Consider the following 14,255-nt stretch of genomic DNA (forward strand, 5'->3'; position numbering starts at 1 on the left):
GTTGACACAACATACACACCCCCTCTTTCTCTTGGACATATGCTGGACACATAGGACATATACACGGCACCCACAATTCCCCTCCCCCATGACAATCACACAGACACACCCAACCCATGGTTGGACCTCAGGACAAAGAACTCTCAGGAACCAATGGAACGTGGACACCAGGCCTGATCAGGACTACCCAAGACCCAGATCGACCAATCGGAAGGCCGGACTCGCAGATCTACCTACTTTGCTTGTTGTCTATATAGTACTGAACAATTCTGGAAACTCCCTCTTTTCCGGACGATTCACTAGGAGTCAGACTGAAAGAGCCTTGCTGCAAGATTTTACTAAGATATCTTTACATGTAATTAAACTGCCTTATTATAAAATTATCCACCTCGTCCTATTGTCTCCTCTTGTTCTCCTGTCAACAGTAAACGTTTTACTAACAATAGTTAAACAGGAAAAAATGACCTAAAACTACTATTATGCAAGATAGATGTCAAATCTTTGTGGTTACAGTAGCTAGCTAACAATGCTTTGTGGCTATCTGGCTAGCTAACAGTACTAGTAGCTAGCCAGTCAGCCCCATTGACTAATTATGGGCTTGCGATCTAAGGTACTTAGGCAGGTAAACATGCCGAACAATACCAAATTACTCATGAACCATTAAGAGAGATCACCACTTAAGTGCTTTATTACAAGGTAAAACAAAAATAACAGGAGTCATACATGTATTTCTATCTCTATATTTATACATATTGAAAATAACTGGTATGTAGCACAGTTCTCTAGCACATACAAGTGCAAGCGAAATATCTGTAGCTGTTCATTTGTTAGTAAATGTTGGGAGCTGTGACTCTATCTATTCTACTGGAAGGCTGTCCTCTCCTCTGCTTACTGTAGAAAGGCCTTGGACCGATCCATCTGAGACGCAGTGAGCATAAGAACGACAAAAGACAGGAAAACAGTGACCATGTTCGGGCGACTAACATGCATATCCCCACGATCATCTGATCCTGATGTTATTCCACATACAGCCAGCAGGGGGAAGTCCAGACTCACAGGTTTTTCTGCTATCATACACCCAAAACTCACTAACCATGCAACTATTTCCACCACTAGGCTTACTGCAGTCGCTGCTTCAACCGTTACCGAACTACCATGAAAAATACTTTTAGACAGCTAAAGCAAGCATGCTTTAAAAAGAAAGTATCCTTTCTAGTTGACGAGGGGTTTGGCAGTGCGGTCCTTGAGATTTCATACTTCTTATTAGAGGCACAGGGGGATTAGCTCAAATGGTAGAGCGCTCGCTTAGCATGCGAGAGGTAGCGGGATCGATGCCCGCATCCTCCAATTATTTAGTTTGGTTCAATCAGCACACATTGTTGTTGTAGCTCTGGACTGATTTAACTAATCGAAGGATTAGTTACCAAATTGAAACAAGTGTGCTTGTCTGGCTCTAAAATGAAAATGTCTATTGTTGGGGGTACCCGAGGACTACAGTTGGGAAACACCAGTGGAAGGTAGAGCGTGGTGACGAGTTGAAATATTAATTAAAAATAGGCCTATCGGTAGACGCTGCTATCGTGGCTGTTAATCATATATTAGGCTAAGTACTGTTTTATACTCTGTACTTTCAATTGTTTTGAGTCCATGACATATTTCTCATGCAGTGTTTTAGTAGGATTATTTAGGGACAGTTCAAAAATTACTGGGTGATTGGAGGCTTGTAACTCTCAAACTCTAGGGGTGTTTCTCCAAACATACTACCTACCATGCTCCACACTCATGCTCCGAATGTTTTCTCCAGTACGTTCTCTTGAGTATGTTCTTGTGAGGACCAGAGTGGGGAGAATACATAAAACAATACATTTAAGAAGCACTCGCACAACCCCTACTGTATTACCTCACGCTTCACCGCCACATTCACTGAACCTCCTTCCAGCCAGGACAATGGCAACAATAGACGAAACAAGATATACACAAAGCGTACATTGGACTTCATAATTATCAGCTACATATGTGAATCGTAACAATTTAGCTGCCATTGATTTCAATAAATGTCATTTTTTACGTTTGTATCATATTTATTTGCATACTTTCCGTTGCAGCTTGCATCGATGCATGCTTCAAAATAAGTACAAATGGAGTACGCATTCGAGAAGTGACCTATTGTACGCGCTACGTTTCGCAAACTTTTATTTGGACTCATTCTCCGACCCTCCCGTGCTGTACAGTGTTAATTACTGTATTTATCAAATTTGACTTAATATCTATATCATAGTGCTCAATTTATTAAAAATGTACTAAAGAGATTAGAATAATTTCACAATTTCAGTAGCATTAATGAACATTTATTTCACAATATAATTTCAAGTAAATGTGATCGTGTATGCGTCCTAAAAATATTTACACAAAGTGTGATGTTTCATTTTTTACTCAGAATGAAATATCAAGTAGGATCAGGTAAGTTGTCCAACAGTCAAACAATGTATATCGAAATTTCACTATTAATCCTGTTGCTAGTATGCAAATCAGACATTTCAGCATGGAATAAAAGTATTCTGGTAAGAATCATGTAATAAATAATCAAACAGTGCAGATATGAATTGCCATAGTCAACTCAATCATCTTTTCCCTGCCAAAGTAGGATTTACCCTGCATCCTTCTCTTCCGAACCTCTACTTTCCACTTGGAAGGCTATTTTGTTTTCTTGGCAGGCCCATTCTCCTCCCCCTTGGTTGTGCTGCTACAAGCTGTAAATATAAAGAAACAAACAAAAACACAAATACTTCTAGTAGCTACAGTAATTTAGCCACCACTTAGAGATCACATGGGGAGCTAAAAACATAAGATTAAACATCCTGTCAGTTTCTCTGTTAGCCCTAGCTAACTACTTGTCTCGTTAGTTACCTAGCCCTATCATTTGCACTCGCCCTCAAAACACAATTTCAAAAGCAGCGATATATCCGAGAAATACCTATCTTACTCCAGAAATATATCATATTACAAGTCAGAAGGTAATTAACGTGCTACTTACCTCTGATCGCGTCTGGCTAAGAACCCACAAATAAAAATATCCTCAGGAGTGAAGACGTGCACTTCACCATAGAAGAAGGGGGAACAGGGATAGCTGGGTCAATTCTTCATCATGTGACATCGAGGAGTTTCGGTATGGAGGTCATTGAGAGTGTCGAATTTGCCACATGAGGATTATTTGATTGAATATAAGTTTCGTAATGCTTAGGTTGTTAAGAGTGTACTGATATAAGTAGAAGATTTTACTTCCCAGCAACTTTGAGGGGGGGAAAAAATCACTTTATATAGGAGTTGTCTCGAGATGGCTATGCATATTCATGACATGAGGCTAGTGGCGTAACATCTTTTTTATTTTATTTTTTATAATAATAATACAAAAATCAACTTACATTGCTACATCAAACATGTCTAGCAAACCAAACACAGGTATTAACAATGCTCAAACATACAAAAAATAAACAATTTAAGTGCAATTATATTCACTCTGAAAATATGTTATTATAATGATTCATGAAGGTGTTATTCTTGTTGTTATTCACTAGGGTTAGTGTTTTAATAAGATAATTAAATTCAATCAGAAAAATTTGTAATTTTGGTATAGAATTTGGGAATTTTTGTTTGTGTATAAAGTATTTGGCAACAAGAATTAAAAAATAATAACAATCATTTCAGTGGTTTTGTTATCATTGCAATAGTAACATATATATTTTATGTTAAAATTATAGGCAGTGTTCATAATGGTAAATAAGTACTTTGCAAGTTTTTCCCAAAATTCTGACACAAATTTACATTCAAAGAACAAGTGAGACAGATTCTCACCTTTTTCACAGAAAACGCAGATATCATCAATAGCCACAAATTTGGAAATCATAGAGTTACATGGATATATCTTATGTAAAATTTTGAAGTGCACTTCTTTAACTTTGTTTGGTATACAGTATTTGTAAGGCCTTAACCATGCATTTTTCCAGACAATGTCAGGAATAAGCATGTTCCAGAAAAACTTTCCTCTCGGTGCAAGTTGGTTTTGTGAATGAAGAATTTGTCTTATATACACTGCTCAAAAAAATAAAGGGAACACTTAAACAACACAATGTAACTCCAAGTCAATCACACTTCTATGAAATCAAACTGTCCACTTAGGAAGCAACACTGATTGACAATAAATTTCACATGCTGTTGTGCAAATGGAATAGACAAAAGGTGGAAATTATAGGCAATTAGCAAGACACCCCCCAAAAAGGAGTGATTCTGCAGGTGGTGACCACAGACTACTTCTCAGTACCTATGCTTCCTGGATGATGTTTTGGTCACTTTTGAATGCTGGCGGTGCTCTCACTCTAGTGGTAGCATGAGACGGAATCTACAACCCACACAAGTGGCTCAGGTAGTGCAGTTCATCCAGGATGGCACATCAATGCGAGCTGTGGCAAAAAGGTTTGCTATGTCTGTCAGCGTAGTGTCCAGAGCATGGAGGCGCTACCAGGAGACAGGCCAGTACATCAGGAGACGTGGAGGAGGCCGTAGGAGGGCAACAACCCAGCAGCAGGACCGCTACCTCCTCCTTTGTGCAAGGAGGTGCACTGCCAGAGCCCTGCAAAATGACCTCCAGCAGGCCACAAATGTCCATGTGTCAGCATATGGTCTCACAAGGGGTCTGAGGATCTCATCTCGGTACCTAATGGCAGTCAGGCTACCTCTGGCGAGCACATGGAGGGCTGTGTGGCCCCACAAAAAAATGCCACCCCACACCATGACTGACCCACCGCCAAACCGGTCATGCTGGAGGATGTTGCAGGCAGCAGAACGTTCTCCACGGCGTCTCCAGACTCTGTCACGTCTGTCACATGTGCTCAGTGTGAACCTGCTTTCATCTGTGAAGAGCACAGGGCGCCAGTGGCGAATTTGCCAATCTTGGTGTTCTCTGGCAAATGCCAAACGTCCTGCACGGTGCTGGGCTGTAAGCACAACCCCCACCTGTGGACGTCGGGCCCTCATACCACCCTCATGGAGTCTGTTTCTGACCGTTTGAGCAGACACATGCACATTTGTGGCCTGCTGGAGGTCATTTTGCAGGGCTCTGGCAGTGCACCTCCTGGCACAAAGGCGGAGGTAGCGGTCCTGCTGCTGGGTTGTTGCCCTCCTACGGCCTCCTCCACGTCTCCTGATGTACTGGCCTGTCTCCTGGTAGCGTCTCCATGCTCTGGACACTACGCTGACAGACACAGCAAACCTTTTTGCCACAGCTCGCATTGATGTGCCATCCTGGATGAACTGCACTACCTGAGCCACTTGTGTGGGTTGTAGACTCCGTCTCATGCTACCACTAGAGTGAGAGCACCGCCAGCATTCAAAAGTGACCAAAACATCAGCCAGGAAGCATAGGAACTGAGAAGTTGTCTGTGGTCACCACCTGCAGAATCACTCCTTTTTTGGGGGTGTCTTGCTAATTGCCTATAATTTCCACCTTTTGTCTATTCCATTTGCACAACAGCATGTGAAATTTATTGTCAATCAGTGTTGCTTCCTAATTGGACAGTTTGATTTCACAGAAGTGTGATTGACTTGGAGTTACACTGTGTTGTTTAAGTGTTCCCTTTATTTTTTTGAGCAGTGTATTTATTACAACAAGATTTCTCATGTAAGCCCACGCCTTCCAATATGAGTTCTGGATAAACTTTGTTATCATTCCCAAAATGAAGATGACTTTTCATAAGTGTAGTTAGACCACTGGGAACGGCTTTGATCACAGAAATAAACTCTCTGAAAGGTATTGGAAACTCTTTCATTGTTATAAATTGTTCATATGTGAGAATATTACCCTTGTTGTCGAAAATATCCAGAACAAAGTCAATATTCCTCTCATGCCAGCTGGGGTAGAACAATGACTTATTCCTTAGTTATGTCTGAATTATTCCACAAAAGAGCTTTATGAGGGGAAAAATTCTGCAGGAAACATATTTTCCAGGCCAGTAAGCTTGTTGGTGAAACCGCCAATTTAGCAGGTAATCTTTCAGGAATATAATTACATTTCAGTAAAAATCGAAGACCTCCCAATTTATTAAAAACATTATTTGGAATGAAATACCATATTGAGTCAGTATCGAGCAAACATTTTTTCAGCCAGTTTATCTTGAAAGTGTTATTTATGCCAACAAAATCCAACACTTCTAGACCGCCTTCAGCTCTTTTGTTAGAAAGGACAGATTTTTTTAGTTTGTGAGACTTATTTTTCCAGATGAAGTCAAGAAAGGTCTTATTGACCTCTTTACAAGTAGCTGGATTTACACATAACGATAATGAGGGGTACACAAAATGAGACAGTCCCTCTGCCTTGGACAGAAGTACTCTCCCAAGTATAGAAAGATCTCTTTGTAGCCAATTATTAAATATATTTTTAGTTCTCTTAATTTTAGGAGAGAAATTCAAATGTTGTCTGACTAAGTGTTTTTTTGACATATGTATTCCTAAATATTTAACACAGTCCTTTACAGGAATATTTTCAATTTCTTTATCATCAGAGTCAAATAAACATAAGATTTCACATTTAGAAACATTCAGCATTAATCCTGATGCAATAGAAAATGCCGTTATAGCATTAAGGGCATGTGCGACCTGGTCTTTGTCTCTTAAGAAAAGAGTAGTATCATCAGCCAGTTGGGAAATTTTGATTTCTTTGTTAAAAATGGTTCAGCCATATAAATTTTCATCATTCAGAATATCTAGAGATAGAAGTTCCACAACCAAAATGAATAAAATGGCGAAATTGGGCATCCCTGTCGTACACTTCTGTTGATACTAAATCTTTTGGAAGTATTAAGGTTTAGTAGCACATAACTATTTATATCTTTGTAAAATATGCGAATTACTTTAATAAAATGTTCACCAAATCCAAAAAGTTTAAGAGACCTAAAGAGAAATTCATGTTCAATTGTGTCAAAGGCTTTACAGAAGTCCAGAAATAGGACAACCACATCTGAGTCAATTGCATCTGAATAATCTATAAGGTCCAAGACTAAACGAATGTTAGAGCTTATGTGACGGCCCTTCATAAATCCTGTTTGAGTCTCATTTATAATGGTATCTATTCCTTTCTTTAATCTTTTGGCATAAACCAGAGCAATCAATTTGTAATCAACATTTAATAAAGTAATTGGTCTCCAATTGTCAATGAGAGAAGGGTCTTTATCAGGCTTCGGAATCAATGAAATAAGGCCCTGTTTCATAGTGGAGACCATTTCCCCATTTTTAATGCAATCTTGAAACATATTGAAAATCGGGTCTTCTAGCAACTCCCAAAACTGTCTATAGAATTCAACTGACAGGCCATCAGGGCCAGGTGATTTCCCTTTTTTCATTGAATTCAGTGCCTCTCTAATTTCTCCAATTGACACAGGTGAATTGCAAACTGAGTGGAAATCATCCTCAATTACAGGGACACAATTCTGAATGTGGCAAATGTAGCTTTCACAACCATCTTCCTGAAATTGAGAGCTGTAAAGGTTTTCATAAAAGGAATTGACAAATGATAATATTGTAATTGTCACACCCTGGCCTTAGTATTCTTTGTTTTCTTAATTATTTTAGTTAGGTCAGGGTGTGACATGGGGAATGTATGTGTTTTTTGTAGTGTCTAGGGTGGTTGTAAGGTTTAGGGGGTTTATTAGAGTAGTTGGGTTTATGTTTAGTATAGAAGTCTAGCTGTGTCTATGGTTGAGTGTAGGTATCTAGGAAAGTCTATGGTTGCCTGAATTGGGTCTCAATTAGAGACAGCTGGTTATTGTTGTCTCTGATTGGGAGCCATATTTAAGGCAACCATAGGCTTTAGCTGTTTGTGGGGAATAGTCTATGTTGAAGTGTTTTGTGTCAGCACTTATGTTTGTCTAGCTTCACGGTCGTCTGTTTTGTTTTTTCCTTCTTAAAATAAAAAAGAAGATGTACTTTCCACGCGCTGCGCCTTGGTCCTCTCTCAGTCCCTTTGACGATTGTGACAGTAATGGGATCTTTGCATAAAACATTGTTAATTTTGAGTGCAGTTATAGATTTTCTTTTGTAGTTTCTCTTTTCAAGTGCAAAAAAGTAACTAGTGTTTCTTTCCCCCTCTTCAATCCATGTAGCTCTTGACCTTACAAAGGCACCTTTTGCCAGATCTGTGTAAGTCTGTTCTAATTCTAGTTGTAAAGACCTGAACACAGACTCCTCTTCTTCAGATAGATTATCTTTCTTTAGAAAACTGTCAAGCTTGCTCATCATCTCCTTTTCTCTATGGTTCTTTAATTGCATCAGCTCTTTAGCGCGTTTAATGGCTACAACTCTGACTTTATATTTGAAAAATTCCCATCTACTTCCATGACCCAAGTCCTTTCTTGCAAAAAATATCTTTAGCTAATGATTTGATGTTTTCAATGAGATCAGTATCTTTAAGAAGTGTATTGTTTAATTTCCAATACCCTCGAGTGCCTTTTGATTTTTTAGTAGCTTGTAAATTCAGGGAAATCAAGTGATGATCAGAAAAGGGAGTGAACTGATGATCTACATCTATAACAAATTGTAACAAAAAAGGGGAAATTAGGAATAAATCTATTCTAGATTTACGTGACATAGTTTTGTTGGTCCAGGTATAACCCTTAGCATCCGGATTGAAATAACGCCAGGCATCCTCAACACAGAGATCCTTGCATAATGTAGTAATAATGTTACTATTTTGAGGGTTTTGACTCGTTCTAGGAGGAAAACGATCAACAGATGCATCTGGTGTTTCATTAAAATCCCTGAAATAATTAGAAAAGCCTCTGAGTATTTGATGTTTAAATCCTGTACTTTCCTGGTAAATTGGGTAAAAAGGGTCTTATTAGGAGCATGTGAGTTATGTCCGTATACATTACAGATGATGAAAATAGCATTGTCAAGTTTAACAGTTATTATGACCCATCTGCCGTCTTGTGAAGATGTGGATTCTAGAATGTCACCTTTACACTTCTGAATAAGTGTCAAAAGACCAGCAGAATGATTTGATCCATGACTGAAATAGGCCATATCTCCCCATTGTGCTTTCCAAAATGTCAAATCACTTTCACCCGAATGAGTTTCCTGAAGAAGGACAAAATCTGCATTACTGCGTTTACAGTATAAAAATAAAGCTTTCCTTTTTGTAGGATTTCTCAAACCCCTAGCATTCAGACTAACGATATTGAGTGAATTGAAAACGAACTCCTGCATTAAAACAATAAAAAACACAAATTAGATAACAAGTATTAATATGAACAATAAAACAGTGAACCTTGAGAGGATTACTCGACGGAAAACTACGCTCAGCTGAGGTAGCGGTGGTTAACAGAATAACAAATCTATTTACTTCCTTTTCTTTGGCAAGTGTTCATCAGTAATCAGTTGTAGTTCGAACGGTACATGTATTATTGGCAGTACATTAACTGTACTCACAGTTCCAATTTGGTTCATGTCAACAGTTACCCAGTAATCATTCTTCCTTCGATAAACGCATGTGGACCCTTGAACCCCGCCTTCTTTCCCGCTTGTCGCGCCTTCTGTATCAGCGGCCACAGTTTCTCTCTGGCAGCCTGATCCTGCGGTATCAGAGCTTCTTTGATGCGGAGTTTCTTCTCGTCCAGAAACTTGTTCCCCTTGGCCATTTTCCATATGATGTCTCTGTAATGGCGCATAGGCGCAAGATGATATTACGAGGGGGTCCATCAGATCTTCGTTTCCCAAGTCGATGTGCCACATCAATCACGTCTCTTAGCCTGTCTTTGATGCATGGTGGCACTTTTCCCAGGATATTAATAACTACTTCTCTAATATCCTCTCCCTCTACCTCTTTTACACCTTGGATTTTCAGATTCCACCTGCGAAAGTACCTTTGAAGTTCAGCTACATTCTCACACAGCTCATTATTTTTGGATTGCATTTTCTTCAGCTCATTCTCTAGGAACGTTCTTTTCCTTGTTCTCGCTCACAATTTAGTGTAGTTGATTGACAGTTTCTGACAAATGATCGATCTTCTTTGATGTTTCTTCTGTAGCCCGCTCTATGATGGACACTTTGGAGAGCGTGGCGTCTTGTTTAGTAGACAGGGACTGGATTGCAGAGAAAAGTTCCGACATGGAGATGTCGTCTTTTACTTTTTTCACCGGAGGATTTTTACTTGGGGTCTGAGGTAAAGAGGTTGCAAGGATTTCATCCTGGTCAGTTTTGTTCTTTCTCTTGTTAGAGGTCGCGGCTTCTTGTGTATCCATGCTGCTCTGGTCCTCGTTGTGGCTAGCTAGCATGTCAGCCGTCTTCTGTGAGACTTGGCTATTTCGTCTACTTTTGTCTTTCTGTCGTATTGTTCCCATTCAACTTGACAAAAACTAACTCTAAACTTATCCCATGTCCATAAAAAAAGTTATAGTTAGTTGATTTCAATATTAATAGCCAATATCTGATTGTTAACCACCTAACCCTCAATATTGCTTTGAAGAGCACGAAAACACTCCCTCTCACAGCGACACCATCTACTGTCAAAGACCTTGTGGCGTAACATCTCTTACCATTGAATACATGCGGTTGACGTCAACACCCCTCATTGAATACTCCAAAAAGTATTAAATAACGACATGGATCCACCAATCCAAAGAGAGGAATAGGTGGGAGATTAACAGCTAATTGGGAAACAATAGTATCATTCATGTAAAATAATTTAATTTAAATAAATTATTTGGAGTGACAAAGTTTTCATCTGACAGTGACAATATAATAATATAAAGCGGTGTAACGGAAGTGATTTGGTAAAATATAATGGAGTAAAAGTAAGTTACTTCCTTCAGAAATTACTTGATTAAGATTACAAGTACAGCCCACAGAGAGTAACTAGAAAGTACTAGTTCCTCAAAAAATGTACTTAACTACATGTAACGTGTTACTACCCAACTCTTCTGCCTTCTCCCTAGTTTTCAGCCATTAGCTTCGCCCACGACTACCTCACGTGAACTACAATCCTGACATTGTTTTAATGTTTAGAAACGTCAATAATCCTCGCTTGCAATACGTTTTTTGAAACACATGGTCCTTATCTTTCATCAGCAAGAAAGGATCCTTCAAATAAAAAAGATACACTTACTGTAGCAGTTTTGCACAGATCCATACAGCTATGGGTTCCTTCATCCGACGAAACTACACTTCCACTACACTTCCCAAGTTAGCTTACACAAAGGTGTTTGGAGCATGCTAGATAGCTAATTAGCAAAGGTGGTCACCTCTGTCTTCCATAAACAAGTGCTGTAACATGTAGATATGGCCATGTGGGAACACTAACCTTAACCCTATCAAGGTGTGTATCAATTTAACCTTTTGTTTTTAGAAAATCATTTCTCACTGATATGAAATATAAGGTCCTTATGCTTCCTAAACCGTAACAAAAGCAAGACTTGTTAATGTTCAGATGGGCTCTTAACAAAACTCCCCTGTACAGAAGACAATGACTGTGTAATGTGATGGAACAGAGAGTCATTGGTTGTTGTCCAACTTGATGTGTCATAAAAAAATATGCACCCCCCTCCCAAATGTTAAAAATATTCTCACGTAACTCTCCCCTTGTAAAAAAATTGATTAACTAAAAAAGAATGATTGCGACCACAAATAACAATAACTGTATTTAAAAATGTGGATATAGTCTTTACCACTTTTTTTTTTTAGCACAGTCGATGCTACACAGGGCTACGGACGGATGAGCTCACTCTCTCTGCCTGTTTCATTACACTATGATCAGAGCCGACTGCAGACAGTGATCAACCAGGGGAAATCAGATTTTCAGCATTTTGATGCTATATTTATGAGCCTCAGAAATAAAATATCCGGTCACGTATTAGGAGCCACTCCCTTTATATTAATAGTTAGCCTAGATCTGGACAAATGATATACCTACCACTGTCGTCACTATGAATGGTGCATAGAAGGCAGGATAAAGAGTTAGACTGGTAGACTATATTGACCTGTGGTATAGTAAGCACATGAAAAAGCATAGGTCAAAAGGGAAGTACCAAAACACCTAGATATAGGGGAGGTGCATCCAAGCAGATGAGGAAATTTGTCTAGGATGGAAGAAATATATATTAAAACCTGCAAAACGGCAAATGTAAACCAGGAAAAAAACACACTACCCTCTCCTGTGCCCAATACAATACCACACAACCCTCCCCAAAGCAAAAATAACAGAATTTGACAACCATCCCTATTTTGGAGCACCCTCCCACGGGAGTTATTTTCGAACTGTCCCTTATGATTGATTTGCAATTGACTTGTACTGAGTTAGTGTTACATTTCACCACTAGATGGCGAGACCGGCCTATGATAAGATAAACTGCTAGACTGGCAAGTAGTTTAAGGACTAAGGAGTGGAGGACACTTCTCATTCAATATAATCTGTATAGGTTTCTCGTTGAAACAGTGATATTTTCATTCTCAGTTATTATTTTATGTAATTAAAATCATTTCAGTACATTTTCGATTAAAAACTTTCAGTTTACGAATTTAATTTCAGTAGCCTAAATTCTCGAATGGACTTGAAATGAAATGGATGGAATTGACCCCGGTCCCTTTAAAAGATAAATATTTGAACGCCTATCCAGCAAAACTCGTCCTTGGGGAGTATAGGGGCCGCTTGACAGCAGCTGGGTCACAGACAGGGTTGGGTAGGTTATTGCCTAAATGTAATCAGTGACATTTACTAGTTACCTGTCAAAAATTGTAATCAGTAACGTAACTTTTGGATTACCCAAACTCAGTAATGTAATCTGATTACCTTCAGTTATTTTTAGATTTCTTTCCCCTTAAGAGGCATTAGAAGAATACCAAAATGTATGTTACCAATTGAACGACGTCTATTGCAGGATTAATCAATGTTGAAGTTTACATAGCTGGCCATATATGGATGTTTAATTTTACTTTATGGGTTGGTTATGTAGGCTTCTTCTAACCCATCATTTTTTACCACGTATAATAATACGATTAAATGATATCTTTACATTAAAACCCAAAGCCTTTCAGAATTCCAGTCATTCCAATAAATGTTATACCCCTTGATCTTCATGTCACACCCTGACCTTAGTTCCTTTTTTATGTCTCTATTTTGGTTTGGTCAGGGCGTGAGTTGGGGTGGGCATTCTATGTTTTGTGTTCTATGTTTTCTATTTCTGTGTGTTTGGCCGGGTGTGGGTCTCAATCAGAGGCAACTGTCTATCGTTGTCTCTGATTGAGAACCATACTTAGGTAGCCTTTTCCCACCTGTGTTTTGTGGGTAGTTTTTTTCTGTTTTGTGTTGCTGCACCTTACAGGACTGTTTCGTTTTCGTTCATTCTCTTTGTTGTTTTGTTTAGTGTTCTGTGTTAATAAAAATAACATGAACACTTACCACGCTGCGCTTTGGTCCGACTACTCTTCATCTGACGACGAAAATCGTTACACTTCAAGAATATGACTTGGAAATATGGAAGTATAGATTAGTCAAATTGTTTTACCTGAACATAACCCCAAAACTAATTACCTATTAGCCAGCCCTACTCTGTTGTTTATGATTTTGTTATCATGGAGGACTGATTAGGCTCATTGATTCAAGTTGAAAAATAAATGCTGTGCTCATGGAATGGCATGCTTTGAGCACAACTGAAAGTGCTATTTACATGTGAAAAATTAATGCCGTATGCTGCATTTGCTATAGGCCCAGTGGCGACCGTCATTCAGGGCATGTGGGGCTGGTTTTGAGCACCACATTTTTAGCAAAGAAATTTGTAAAAAATAAATATAATTTTTTTGGGGGCGGGACTTGCCTGTTTAGCATGTTATTTTGGCATTAATACGTGTCACATATCAGTTTACAACCAATGTAAAAAAATATATATTTTGTTGAGTAAATAAAGCTGCATACAAATATGGTTTCTTTTTTTGTTTTCTTGAGTAAGGAAGCTCCAAAATGCAGGTGTTTCAACCTAGCTCAGTGCTTTCTGTGGTGATGGGGCAAGCCAGAAAAAATTACGGAGCATTGCGCTGTGATTGGCTCAGTGTTCTATCACTCATGGGGACACTACGTCACCGCCAAGTCTAAGGGTAGACTTCGATAATTCAAGCCCCTTGGGTGCTGCCATAGAGTTACATTAGAAGTGCCCATCCAAGAAGGCCAGGTTATTGGCCACAGATAAAATGACATCAAATCACGTTATATCTACAGTAGC

General features: G+C 38.9%; 1 non-coding gene across 1 annotated transcript; it reads left to right on the forward strand.

Moving 5' to 3' along the window:
- Positions 1–1,274: 1,274 nt before the first annotated feature.
- Positions 1,275–1,347, forward strand: trnaa-agc (transfer RNA alanine (anticodon AGC)). The gene has a single exon. It is a non-coding gene; the product is annotated as a tRNA-Ala (tRNA).
- The last annotated feature ends 12,908 nt before the right edge of the window (positions 1,348–14,255 follow it).

Source organism: Salvelinus fontinalis, chromosome 29 (assembly GCF_029448725.1).
Source record: "Salvelinus fontinalis isolate EN_2023a chromosome 29, ASM2944872v1, whole genome shotgun sequence".
In the NCBI taxonomy this organism is placed as follows: Eukaryota; Metazoa; Chordata; class Actinopteri; order Salmoniformes; family Salmonidae; genus Salvelinus; species Salvelinus fontinalis.